This window comes from Belonocnema kinseyi, chromosome 9 (genome assembly GCF_010883055.1).
Source record: "Belonocnema kinseyi isolate 2016_QV_RU_SX_M_011 chromosome 9, B_treatae_v1, whole genome shotgun sequence".
NCBI lineage: Eukaryota > Metazoa > Arthropoda > Insecta > Hymenoptera > Cynipidae > Belonocnema > Belonocnema kinseyi.
The window spans coordinates 74120975-74134099 of record NC_046665.1 but is presented as its reverse complement, the minus strand read 5'-3'; the positions used below and the strand labels follow the sequence as shown (position 1 = coordinate 74134099).

General features: G+C 33.1%; 1 protein-coding gene across 1 annotated transcript in view; it reads right to left on the bottom strand.

The window, feature by feature from the left end:
• The window catches only part of LOC117180848 (C-1-tetrahydrofolate synthase, cytoplasmic), a 62467-nt gene extending 52830 nt beyond the window's left edge, over positions 1 to 9637 (bottom strand). Inside the window, exon 1 of the mRNA XM_033373384.1 lies at positions 9574 to 9637. The gene's annotated coding sequence lies outside the window, so the exon portion shown is untranslated. The remainder of the gene's footprint in view (positions 1 to 9573) is intronic.
• Between the last annotated feature and the right edge of the window lie 3488 nt (positions 9638 to 13125).

Here is a 13125-nt window from a genome sequence, read left to right as displayed (position 1 = left end):
ACGCCAATTAGCACAAATGGTAAGTTCCGACAGTGCCTACAAGTGTGCCTACTGGCCGCTAGATGGCAATACCGGTTTCATATGTATACACCTGGTATGTTAGAGATACGGAATTCGATGCCATTATTCATTACGATGATTTCAGTCGTCGCACATTCAGCATTAAGCCTAATTTGCTTTTCGAGCCACAATTTTCACAAAACCTTTAATAAGACTTTTTGGATGAGACAGTCAATCTCAGTTACAGAAGAATTATCTTCTTTTTGGTGGTTCAAAATCTCGTCTCTGGTACTATTAATTGTGGAATCCGTGATCGTTGAGGATTCATTCTTCTGTTTTTGATCATTTTAAACTAAATTGTCCTTTTATTTGTTCTAATTTATCAAAAATAAAATTGTACACAACACAATATTATATTGATTAAAAATAATAATAAATATAAAAAATGTATTTCATGTTTGATTCTTAAGTAGCACGAAGTGAAAAACATTATTTTTCTATATTTGTTTTTGGGAAATGAAAGAAAGTTATGATATCCTGTCATGATAACCCATGATTTTTGTAAAATTGGTTGAATATCAATTTTAGTAACTACTAAGAGAGGTGTTGAATATATTAAAGTTTGACAAATCGAAATATTTTGTTCAATTGGTGCAAGAATTATCGTGCTATTTTGCATGTACATCTTTTGAGAATAAATTGCAATATGAAATTACACTTTTCGGAAAATTAATTTTCGATCAAGTTAATATATTTTGAAATATCCATTTGGGGTTTCCGGTCTCAAAAACAGAAAAGTAAAGTTAAATTAAAATAAAAATGATTTTTTAAATTTTAGTGCGAATATTTTTTTAAAATGTTGGCACATCAAAGAACGCATTGTTAACAAGCCTTAAAAAGTCCTTTCTATAATTTCGTGATCTTGCACAAAAATACGTAGTTTAAAGATTTTTATGAGCTGGAAAACTGGGTAAGGACTATTTCACTGGTTCATTCTGCAAAATTTAATTTTCTATCCTTATAAAGTTTTCATTATTATGTATTCAATTGAATTTATGTCGATCTGCCTAATAGAACACTTACTTTAAATATTTTACTAGTATTTTTCATAAATTTAGTTCTGTTGAAGTGGAAGAAACACACTTCTGTTTTTTTCGGAATGTTAACATTTTTTTAAACCTAATCTTTAGGGGACTTCAAAATCTTCAAAAAGTATAAAGTTAGCATTATTAGAAGGGGTATTTTTGTAATTAGTCAGAAAGTGTACACTGGCTAAAGGTGATATTCAAAGAATTTGAAAAACCACAGATAATCCTGAGAGGAGACCACAACTTTTCCAAACATCTAAAAGACAGATTTCAAGTTTGAGCGCGCCTAGGCCACGCGATGGTTGAATCTCGCGCTTTGCGCTCGATAATGGATTACGTCGCGCGTCGCGCTCGGATATTTATTCTTTGCATTTGGAATGCTTGAAAAAAACTTTATCAAAAAGATCTCTTTTAGATGGCAGTATCCATATGCGTTTTCATATTCTGAATTGTCTACTTAAATAACTATAGTCAAAGATTAAGTTTCTCAAAGCTCTGCAGGCTTTGACGTACACATCCTCATCGTGACACTCGCGCTGCGCGCTCGATTTCCGACAGACATTTGTAAACAGGTTTTGTTGGATTTTTTTCTCGTCACTTTCGTCGTTTTTCCACACATTTTATTTTATTTTTTTCAACGTTATTTTTCACGAATAAAACAAAAAGTACGCGTCCTATCAAGAAGTGCTTTTTAACGAAATTGTAGATCTTTTCTGGGATAACCATTTTTCTTAATTCATCTTTTTTCGTATACTACATACTTTGACCACAAAATGGAATGTTTTATTTTCCATTATTTTTTGTGCAACCAAAATTTAAATTTTCGATTTTTGAAGAAAATCCAGAAATTGGTTATGAGAATCTTGTAGGGCTTTCAAAAAGAAATATTTTTCTTCTCTTGACTTTTTTTCATATCCTGCGTTTTTCGGCTTCAAATTTCGATTTTCGGTTGATTAAAAAAATATTGAAAACGCTATCACTCTGAGAATTTTCTTTTTATCGAAAGAAGTCATATTGAAAAATTGTTTGTTCCTTTTATAATACTATAAATATCCGTACATAGAATTTTCAAATTCTGAAAAAAGTGTTCTCAAAAATTTTCAAAATGCGCTCACTTTTTGAATTTTTATCAAAAATGGCTGGTTCACGAACTCATCCTTTCTTTTAGGACCTAAAAAAAGTATGCTTAAAATGAATTTGATTCGTTAATTTTTTCGAGAGTTATCGTGTTTACGGACGGACGGCCGGACGGACAGAGAGACAGACAGACGCCATCGCGAAAACCTGATTTTCGGATTCAGGGGGTCTCGAAACGTGGAGATCCGTTGAAAAAGTGTGATGTCAAATTTCCGACAATTCTAATACTTTCTCAATCATAAATGATGAGAATGTAAAAAAATAATAATAATTACTTACCGGATCCTGACAAGAATCATTTGAACACATTTGCACTTTTTTCTGTTTCTGCATCAGCCAGAAGTTTTCTTTTTCGAGATTGTGCACCGGATAGTTTTTTTCGACTTTGACGACATTTTATCTCGTTCGCAAATACTTTTTATGTACATAACTTATTTAATATTTAGTTGAAGTGATGTGGGAAATTGACTACGGGCTCAGTACTGCGCCAGCACTGGCAGCGTCAGCGCAATACTGACCGCCAGTACTAGTGCAGTGCTGGTAGGACCTTGGGATGATAACTATGTTCGGCACTGGCTTTCAGTACTGCACCAGTGCTGGCGGGAAGTACTGGCGCAGTACTAGACATGAAGATTAGACAGAGTTAAGCCGACGCTCGTTTAAATTTATAACAAGAAGAGGCCTGCATAAGATTTGTGAAATATAATATCGCTTAAAGGATAGATTAGCTTTATTTTGCGTATAAATTTCTATACACATATCACGAATTCAACAAAAATGACAGTACGTCCTAGGTCATGCTAAAAGTTTAAGTCGAGGTACAACATTTTACAAAATCTTGATTTTTTTAAAACTTCTCACGTTCTCTCTTCTCCTCAAAACGTTAACAAATATCTATTAAGGACCGTTCGACGTGGAATTTCGAAAGCTTTTCAACGGTTTAAAAAAAAATGCCCCACCTCTTTTCTTCACCGAGGTATCGTGGTTCAAAGTCAGCAGTGATTCCCCCAGTATTACTCCAGTACTCAATCCCTAAGTCTTGGCTAGACGTTGGCATAGCTAATTCACCCAGTACTGCGCCAGCACTGGTCCGCCAAGATTTGTCTGGACCTTGGCAGGACCACTGGCTTAATTCGAATCTGGCCTTAGAATTTCTCGTACACGTCCCAGTTTTCCCCTATATGCAGGAAATACAATCTAGGGATATAGATCAATTAAGTCTCTACAAGTTTCTGCACTTAGGAATCATCCAAGTGTCTATTTTCGCATATACTGCACGGTGAAAAAATTGAGCTGTGATAAAGATATTATTCCTTATTGTAGCTAAAAATTTAGCTGAATACGAACGAAGGAATATAGAAAGATCCCTGGATCAGCGAAAATGAATATCCTTGACCATTTTCCATATACCAGGGATATCGTATATTCAAACCCCTAATAAGTATAGCTATAATAGGAATATTAAGAATAGGTGTCTGAAGCAAATTATCGGAAGAGCGCCGGTGCATTATGGGAGCAGCGAAATAAAATGGCGATGGTCTAATCGGGAGCAGTGACAGTTCAGATTTACTTTGAACAATTAAATGCTTTTTACCACTTGAAATGTGCGCGAATGTTAATATTAAATGGAGTTTATAATGCGGTAATAATAATTTACATTTGCTTCGACTGTAGGCAATAACTAAATTGAAATATCAAGACACGCGATAAAAACAACAAATTTGACCTCCAAATGCATTATACGGATTTTAGGGAAATTCATTTTCGCGATACCAGACGAAAGATTGGTTACTGCAAGTTAATTTATTTCTATAACAATTAAATTTTTTTCTAATAATGTCCAGAATATCCCTAGATTTTCCCTATTTCCTCAAATCAAATTATTCAGAATAGGTCCTAATATCACCCCCCCCCCCCTCACCTTCACTCAAACCCGATAGTAATGATTTTTTGTTGTTGAAAGTAATAATTTTCACCCGGACTGAGAAAAACACGAATATGTCCTAAACGAGAATCGACCGTAAGTGCTCTTTTCATGCGGACTCATGATCCAAAAGCATAGAAATCGAGACCTGAAAGAAAGGGGCATGGCCTAATGCCTAAAAGTTCAATATCTATGCTTTTAAATCAAGGTTTCCGAGATCTTAATGCTCGCACCAAAGCGTAATAAAATCAAGGAGCAGTTTCGTAAATGAATATCTTGAGATTTCTCTCTGTGTATGCAGTAAAATAAGCATAAATGAACCTTAAATCAACAATATCAATAAAAAATATTTTTAAACTTGAATCTTTGATCCAGGTGGAAATTTAATACTATAAGGACTGTACTGCGCCAGATGATTTACGGTACTGCCCTAGTACCTAGTACTGGAGAAACCCTTAATGATAACTATTTTCTGTACTGGCACATATTGTTCAACAAATGGCCTTGTATCAACTACCAAGCAGGTACTGGTATTGGCTTGCTATCAAAACTGTAGCGTAAACTATGAAAGGTACTGGGCCAGTATGTCTTATTGTACTGATCCAATAATATCCCTAGCGTTAAGCGTACCGTATAAACGAAATGGTCACGCGATTGCGTGGCCGTAAAGTGGCAACATAGTGACCGTACTGTTCACTGTGCCCGCTAGGGCATATTTTCATCCTTCGTTACATTTATTCACAATTTCACATATATCTAAACACTCCTTTTATCTCTTTACATATTTATATGTTAAAAAATAAAAAATTTAGGTCATGTGATAATTTTAAATTTACCATAAAGAGCAATTTAGTTTCCTTCATTTTTTCTTCACAATTTTCACTTTGACAAAAAACTAGTGTTCAGTCCTCCGTGTACATTTTTTAACGTCTGAACACTATTATTTTTTTTCTGAAAAATTGAAAATTGTGGAACAAATCTTGGGAAAGTAAACTGCTAAATAGTAAAGTGTCACACGTTCTTAAAAGCTGTGTGCGGCAACCTGATGCGCAATATTGTACGCTGGAATGCCGCACATAGCTCGAGACACAGCTTTTAACATATGAGTAACATGAACACAATGCAGCGTTGAAGCCAGGATTTTTATGGGGCGGGGGGACTTCGATTTTTTTTCGGAGGGGGCTTGGGATTTATGGATAGGCAAAGAGTGCGGGAAAAAGGAATTGAATAATGCAAAAAATTATTTGGGGGGGGGGGCTTGAGCCCCACCCCCCGGCTACGCCACTGAACTCATGAAACACATGAATCATTTTAAATGCATATATACAAATTTAGAAAAAGATAAAATAGTGTTGAGTTTTATTTGAAATTGTGAATTACTGTGATAAAGAATGAAAGTATGCCCTAGTAAGCCAATGTGAATAGACCCCGGTAATAAGCGTTGAATAGAAAAATATTAATATTTTCAGATTTCAGCGTGAAAGTGAAGATTATTCTATTATTTTGAATGCGCGATTTTTCTATCTGTCTGAAATGTCATTATAAGAATCGGATATCTCAGAAACTAATTTATTTCTATTTCCATAGCGGCCGCCGCATATGTTCCTATTCTCCAAAAGAGAACGTTTTTTCAATATATTTAATTCCTTCTAATTGTACCGATAAATGACCTCACAGAGATGTCTTCTATTCCTCAAAAGTGTTCATATTTTGAGATTATTTAATTCCTTCTAATAAGTTGACAAAATATGTCTAATAAATTGTTTTAATTCCTTCATGTGGAATATAAGTTTTGAAAATTTAATTTTAATAAATTCAAGTCCGCCTCTCTAGAGTTAAAATTATTTTAATTCGCATATTTAAATAGATTTCTTTGATGCATTTTTTAGGATGTTTAAATAAATGAAAATTTACTAAATTTAAATTACACCAAAATCCAAATTAAAAATTACATATTTAAATAAATGATTAAAATGTAAATAAATATAAATTTTAATATTTTTTGAATTTATAAGTTATAGAAAGATTTAATAATAAAACATAGGTTAAATAAATGCTTTTGTTAAATTTTACTAAGTCGATTGAGAGGAATAGGATTTTCACTTTTTCCGTTCCCGTTGGGGGATTTTTAGATGGAGGAAAAATCGCGTATTCATAGGAATACAAATTCTTAATTTTTCTGAATTCAAGACTTATTACCGGGACCAGTGACAATATGGTCACTTTATGGTCATTTTACGGTAACACAATTGCGTAACCATTAGGTTGACGCGGCCCTCTAGTGATAGGCGCACTACAATAAAAAATATTACTCAATTTTTCTGAATAATTTTGAATTCTCTTGATGTCTTTTGAATTAATTTGAGGTCATTTGAATTCTCTTGAATTAAATATTTTTTAAATTATTGGAAAGTTGAAGCTTTTGATTCTTCTACCAGATTGGTGCCGGTATTTTAAATTTGTTTTTATCGGGAATCCATTTAATCAAACTTGTTTTCTCCCCACTATTCCACCATATTTTTAACTGTATTTTATCCAGAGTGAAAGGGTTGGATATCTACCGATTCCAACTTCTGCGGATAGTTAAGCTTCAAGGGTCTTCTCTTCGGAGAAACTAGCCTTGGGGTGACTGGGGCCACGGATGATCAGCACTGAGGAAACTCATGGAGTTTCTGTAGCGCTTGTATAGGAATAGAGTATGAGATTGGTACGGAAAGGTTAAGGGTATTCTCGATCTTCGAGAACTAAGCAACCGATACCGCAAATTCCTTATGTTAGCCGTGTTCTGGAAGGTACGCGTTTCTTGTTACTAAGGTATTTCTGGATTTTGATCAATATTTTGTTTGGAACAATATTATACTTCTTCCAAGAGTGTTCTTAAAGAAGTTCGAAATGATTTATTATCTGAATCAATTCTCGGTCTCTCGAGGATTTGTTTCCATCAATTGAAAGATTGATTGTAAATAATGAAGTTATTCCTATTTTTAGCGTTTCGTAGCCCCGGGCCAAAAATTCTTATAATTTCGGTCGGGTGTCCATCCTTCCGTCGTACTTTTTTTGAAGATCAAGTGAGGGGAAGTGAGTGGAAATGACGAGTGGGAAAGTAAAGGAACTAAGAGAAGGGGAAATAAAAGAAATAAGATGAGGGACAATGAAGATAAATCGGGGTGGGCAAGAGGGTAAAGTGTGGGGAGGAAGCTGAGGGGAGGTGACGTTGGGGAAATGAGGTCAAGATGTAGGGGAAACGATAGAAGGAGAGTTTGGGGAAATATGGGAATGGAAGTAGGGTAACTAGGAGAATTAATGGGAAATTAAGGATGTGAGCATTGGTAAGGGTAATGAGGAAAGGGAATGTAAAGTTCGGTGAGTAGGGGAGGAGAATTGAAGCAAGGGAAGTGGATGGTTAGCTGAGAAAGTGAGGAGGGGGTGAAGTAGGTGTTTTGATAGTATGGAAGAGGTGAAGAAGTTATTGGAGCGTAAATATAAGGAGGAAGGGGAAATAGGGAATTTTAAGTAGAGTGTGGAGGATTAGTAAGTAAGAGGAGAGCGAAGGGAGGTCTTATGAACGCTAGTATGGGAGGGGAGGCAGACGGTGAGGAGATACAGAGGGAATCAGAAAGGATAGGATCTAATAGAACTTATTTAATGTCTTAATAACCTACAAAATAATTTTTTGTAAGAGCATGGAGCCTAATTTACTTTTAAATAATTTTGTTGCAAAAGAAAGTTTTCGGAAAAATGTCTGTTATCTCATTAGAAGTCGCTATCCTCACATTTTCTTTCATTTTACTAAATTCTAAAATATTTTCTTTACTTTATAAATAGCAAGGCGGAAAAGATAAATTGAATATAACAAAATGCAAACATTTTGTCATTTAAATTGTCCTCTGCTTTTGTTGTCCCCAGAAGTTGCTATGTGCACCACAGTCGTAAAGAAGTAATCAAAATCTGCTACCCCCCACAAACCTTTTCACTGCATTATTCAGCAAGATGAAATTACTACTAGATTCTAATCCTGTTTATACTGGCAAGGCGACAATAATTTACCTGTTCAGGTTAAATACGTAATTTTATTAATTTCGAATTTAATGAGGATCTAAACTAAAAAGTATTTACTTTCCTCGAGAAAATCTAATATCGAAATTAAAAAAAAAAATATTTCAAAATCTTCTGAGTCTAAAGTATGCAGTTTTACATTCTTATCAAGTTGAAATGAAAATGAGCTCATATTAGGGTTCGAATATTTTTCATGAGCTTGGAAAGTCATCCCGCATTTTTGGGAAGATTAGTCCATCCCCTTTTCCAAATTTACCAATTTTTCGGGACAACTAGGCTCAGCTTAAAAATAATTCAATAAATGCTTCCTATTTTATTAAAAATATCGGAAAGAAATGATAAATATTAAAATTAGGACAGGAAGCAAGATTTTGCAATTTTTGTAATTTTATGTTTAATTATTATTTATTGAATAAATTGATAATTAACATAAGCACCTTTCTTAAGAGAGAAAAACATTCGAAATTGTGACGCACTTTTAATTTAAAAATAATGGCACGTGCGCATGGATTAGGAAGGCCGTAGCCGAGTGAGCCGAGTAAGCAAATTCCAATTTCTAAAAATTGCCTCAACCGAATTTGATGGCTTAAATATATGTTTGTATGAGGTATTAAGACAACTTTAAATGAAATTAGGAATCAATCCCTTCAACGTATGTTTTTTAGGATAAGACAGAAGGATAATTTCATGGTGAAAAAAAAATCATGGCTCCTAATGTCTATTTAATTCTATGAGAATAAGGGGAGGGGGGCCAACTTTTTTTTAAACTTATAAATCAATAAAGCAGGTATTATTCGAACAATACATCTTGGTATATACTCAATGAAACATCTATATAATTTATGACTGTATATATATATGTATAATTCTTGACTGTACCTGAATTTTTACAATATTTGACGCTCTTTCACAAATTCCAAATTGATACTCATTCTCAGTCACAATTTCCAGCAAGTACAAAACTGTTTTTTGAGAGGGTAGATATCACACGAGTGTAATTTTTGCCTCGCCCCGAGTTGCACATACAATTTTCTATAAAAAATATATCGAAAATTTGACTTGAGATGCTTGAAACTTCTTTGCGTCTCATCAAAGGTGTTATTGTTTGTAAATACGTAGGCAATGACAGATAGAGGTTAGAATGACATGCTGGGGAGTAATTAAATAGTATATTGCGTTTCATGTGGGAGAAGTTGGGGGGGGGGGGGTCCAAGGTGAAATCCTGGTGGGGGTGCATGGGTTGAAGTCCCCGACGGGGTGGGGGCGAGGCCCCCCGTTATAAGAAAATATCAATCCTGATTTAAATAAAAGAATGATTAGCACTTCCGTACTTACAATAAGAAGAAAAAAAATTGTTTTGAACTTTACCTATAAGCTCCACAGAACTAAGTAGCGACATTTTCGTTGATTGTCCACTGTTAACCAATTAAGACCTGATATCGATGAGGTTATAACTAGTTATTGAATTTTCTGTTCGCTTTGCTCTAACGCAAACGCAATGGGGAGGTTGCAAGTTGCTCTAGTCAAAGTGCCGCGAAAATTTGAATTGGATAAATGAAAAACTGCTCTTTTTAATACAAATTAATAATAAAAGTTTCTAGGTTATTCACAAAACAAATTAAAAGTTTAAGTTATTTATTTTCAAAACTTTGGCGAGACGAGCACGCTACAGTTATCGCTGAAATCATCGATCGTTCACGATCGAAGGTGGAGACTGAAGTTAGTCTCTATTCTCGAAACGAGATTCGATAAGAGGGAGAATGGCTGCAGAAAAATGCAGATAAAGTATGTAGAATGTATATACTTTCGATACCGGTTACGGCGTAAAGTTACTTTCGCAGTCGCCTGTTTCTAGTTTCTAGTTTAGGGCTGAAAACACAACTTGTGTGTTAAGAAAATAATATTTTCAGGTCTGACTCTGTCATCTCAGGAAATTCAAGAATGTCGTTGGATGGGACACTCTGAAACAAACTTTTTACGAAACCAGCCATTTTCCTCAGCTTGATTAGCTAAATTATTATCGACATCAAATTAATGTTTTATTCTCGTAATTATATTTTCTAAAATCTTTGTTAATGCGGTAACGCTATTCCAAATCGATTGTGCAGAAATACTGCAATTTTAAAATACAGCCCAACCTTACGAAGAAGCTTTTTTTATCAATTACATGGTCTAGTCATCGATATTTTTGTCTGATTTTTCACTGGAAAGACACCATTCTCCACCAAATTTTTGTGACGGAACGCGACTGATTTGATTCTTTAAATATCGGCTGCTCACTATGTCCATTTAATGCTGGCATCAATACGGTACCATTCACAAATTGAAACAAGGAATTTGGATTTTCGATAAGATTTTTTGAAATTTGAGTGTCATTTGGGATCGAATAAAATGGTCCTCCCATGTAAAGTACACATTCGGTTTTTGTGCAGATAGTAAAAGGCTTTCTTCACCCAAGTAAGATTTTTGCTGGTACTCGCTATTACTGCTTTTTGATGGCGAAGCATAAGTACTGTCATAAATTAACATTAGCTCATTATCAGAATTAAATAACATTCTAGAGACATCTTATTGAATAAAGGCAATTCTTTATAAGAGTGCCTTGTTACCCTTAAATTTTGTTCGTTATAAAAAAATGTTAAAGGTTTCGTAATTTTTTTTAAATTATAAGACTTTCAGGAAATATTACTTACCTTATATTAACTAGCATTATCGGCCGCGCGTTACGCGCACTTATAATTTTTAGGTTTTAGGGGATAAATAATTGTTATCACAAAATAAAAATTCTGAATAACTATTTATTTTTTAAGTTTATTCGTCATTCGTTTTTAAGATTACATAAATTTCAAACAAATACTTTTATTTTCAAAGAAAAATAAGATATATTTTCAACGAAAAATAGAATTATTGATATTTTAACCAAAAAGATTTAAATTTTTTGATTTGATTTTAAGTTTATATAAACATAATTTTTCTAGGATTCTTAAGAAAATTTAAAAATATTTTTGAAGCTTTTAAATATTTCGAAAATGGAACTAGGAATTTTTTAAAATTTTAAATTATTTTTAATCTCTTAAAAACTTCTAAAATTCCCAATTATCTTCTAAACTAAATCAAATTATTCCTAAAATTTCGAAAAATCGCTCAAAATTAAACAAATGCCCCCAAACCATACAAATTATTTTTTATTAATTTTGAAAATCTTTTGAATTGTTTTAAGATATTCTGAATTAATCTCTTAAAATTAATTTTTCAACGAAAAAATTATTCACAATTTTCTTAGAAATCACAAGACAATTTTTTATTGATTTTAAACCTTTTAAAATCTCTATTTATAAGGTTTTTTTAAGATTTGAAAATCTTAAGAATCCACGTTTCGAATTCTAAAAAATCTTTTAAGGTTAAAAATTATTTTTAATCTTTTAAAAAAATCTAGATATCTCGTAAAATTACTCGATTATATTCTAAAATTTCGAAACATTTTTCGAAGTTAAAAAAAACTTGTCCTTAAATTTCCCAGATTTGTTTTTGACATTCTTAGAAATTTTTTGTAGTGTTTTTTAATTTAATCTTATTCAGTGTTTAAAATACAAATTTATTTGAAATTGTAGCAGGCATCTGAAGAAAATTGGGCTATTCTCTTGAAATCATTCAAAATAATTAAAATGTTTTATTTTCGAAATTTCGAAGAAATTATATCTCGAAAGATAAAAAATGCACAAACATTGTTATATGTTATCTGTTAGGTCAAAAATGTTTTTTTTTAATTAAAAATAAGAGATAAGAACATATATATGTAAAAAATGTTTGAAACAATTATTTTTTAATTGTAGGATAAGTATTCCTTATTTTTGGTACTAAAAGTACGGGAAAAAATTGAAGTGAAAAATTGGGTCATTAGAGCTCGTAGTCTATATATTCATTACTGAACTTACGTTGTAAAAAAATCCGAGTTTCAAATTAGTTTCTCGATTGATGCTCAATCGCGGTAATGACTTTCTCAGGCAACTGAAGAGATTACAGTTTATCGGCGGACTGACCAATCTACCGCACTGTAAAGAGTGCAGTCTAGAATAGGAATTAGCCCTATACTCGCAAGAGTAAACAATCTTCGGTCAAGAAGAATTTACAAGGACACAGAAAAGCAGTTGATAACGTACGTAAACAATAACTTAAAAGTATTAAAAGTCAAGATTTTGTGCAGGAGAGATACCATTTTTTAATGATTAATGTGTAGTTTCACATTCCTTCCCGTGTATTCTGCATTTGTTTATGAAATTTGGTAATAATGAACAATTTGTTTGTTGAATATCTCATGTTTCTCCGTGGCGTAACGACTTCAAAATATTTTTTTTTAATTTGGCAAAAGTAGAGGATCGCATTTGCTCACCTAAAGGAAGAAATTTGGGTGTGAAAGTTTTAAAAAATCTAAAAAAAAACTATTTCGTCGTGTACCCCAATGCGCATAAAACCAAAAATGATCAGGAGAATTTCAAAACTGTAATGACATCTAAATTGCATACGAACATTTTTATTAGGTTGAGTAATGATAGTTTGACTATTAGCAGGTAGATAAGAAATATTAACAAAAATTAGACCTAAAAAACCCTGGAATCCTGAAAGAAAAATTTAACTGAGTTTTTCGAAATACCTTAAATAACAAAATCTAAACCTGTTTTACAAATACAGAATTTACATACATATTCTAATTTGATTAAGAGCTTGAAACCGTAGCTTGTATTTGCAGTGATTACAGTGAATGATCTTATCGGATGTGAATAAGAAGCGCTTTCAATCATGAATTCTGAGTAAGCGCGTCGTCTAATCGAAATTAATAGGCAGTAGGCACACCCCCGCATCTAGGCGATATCTCGATTTGGAGGAGACTCCTTGCGAGATTGGTCGCCGGCAATAAATAGA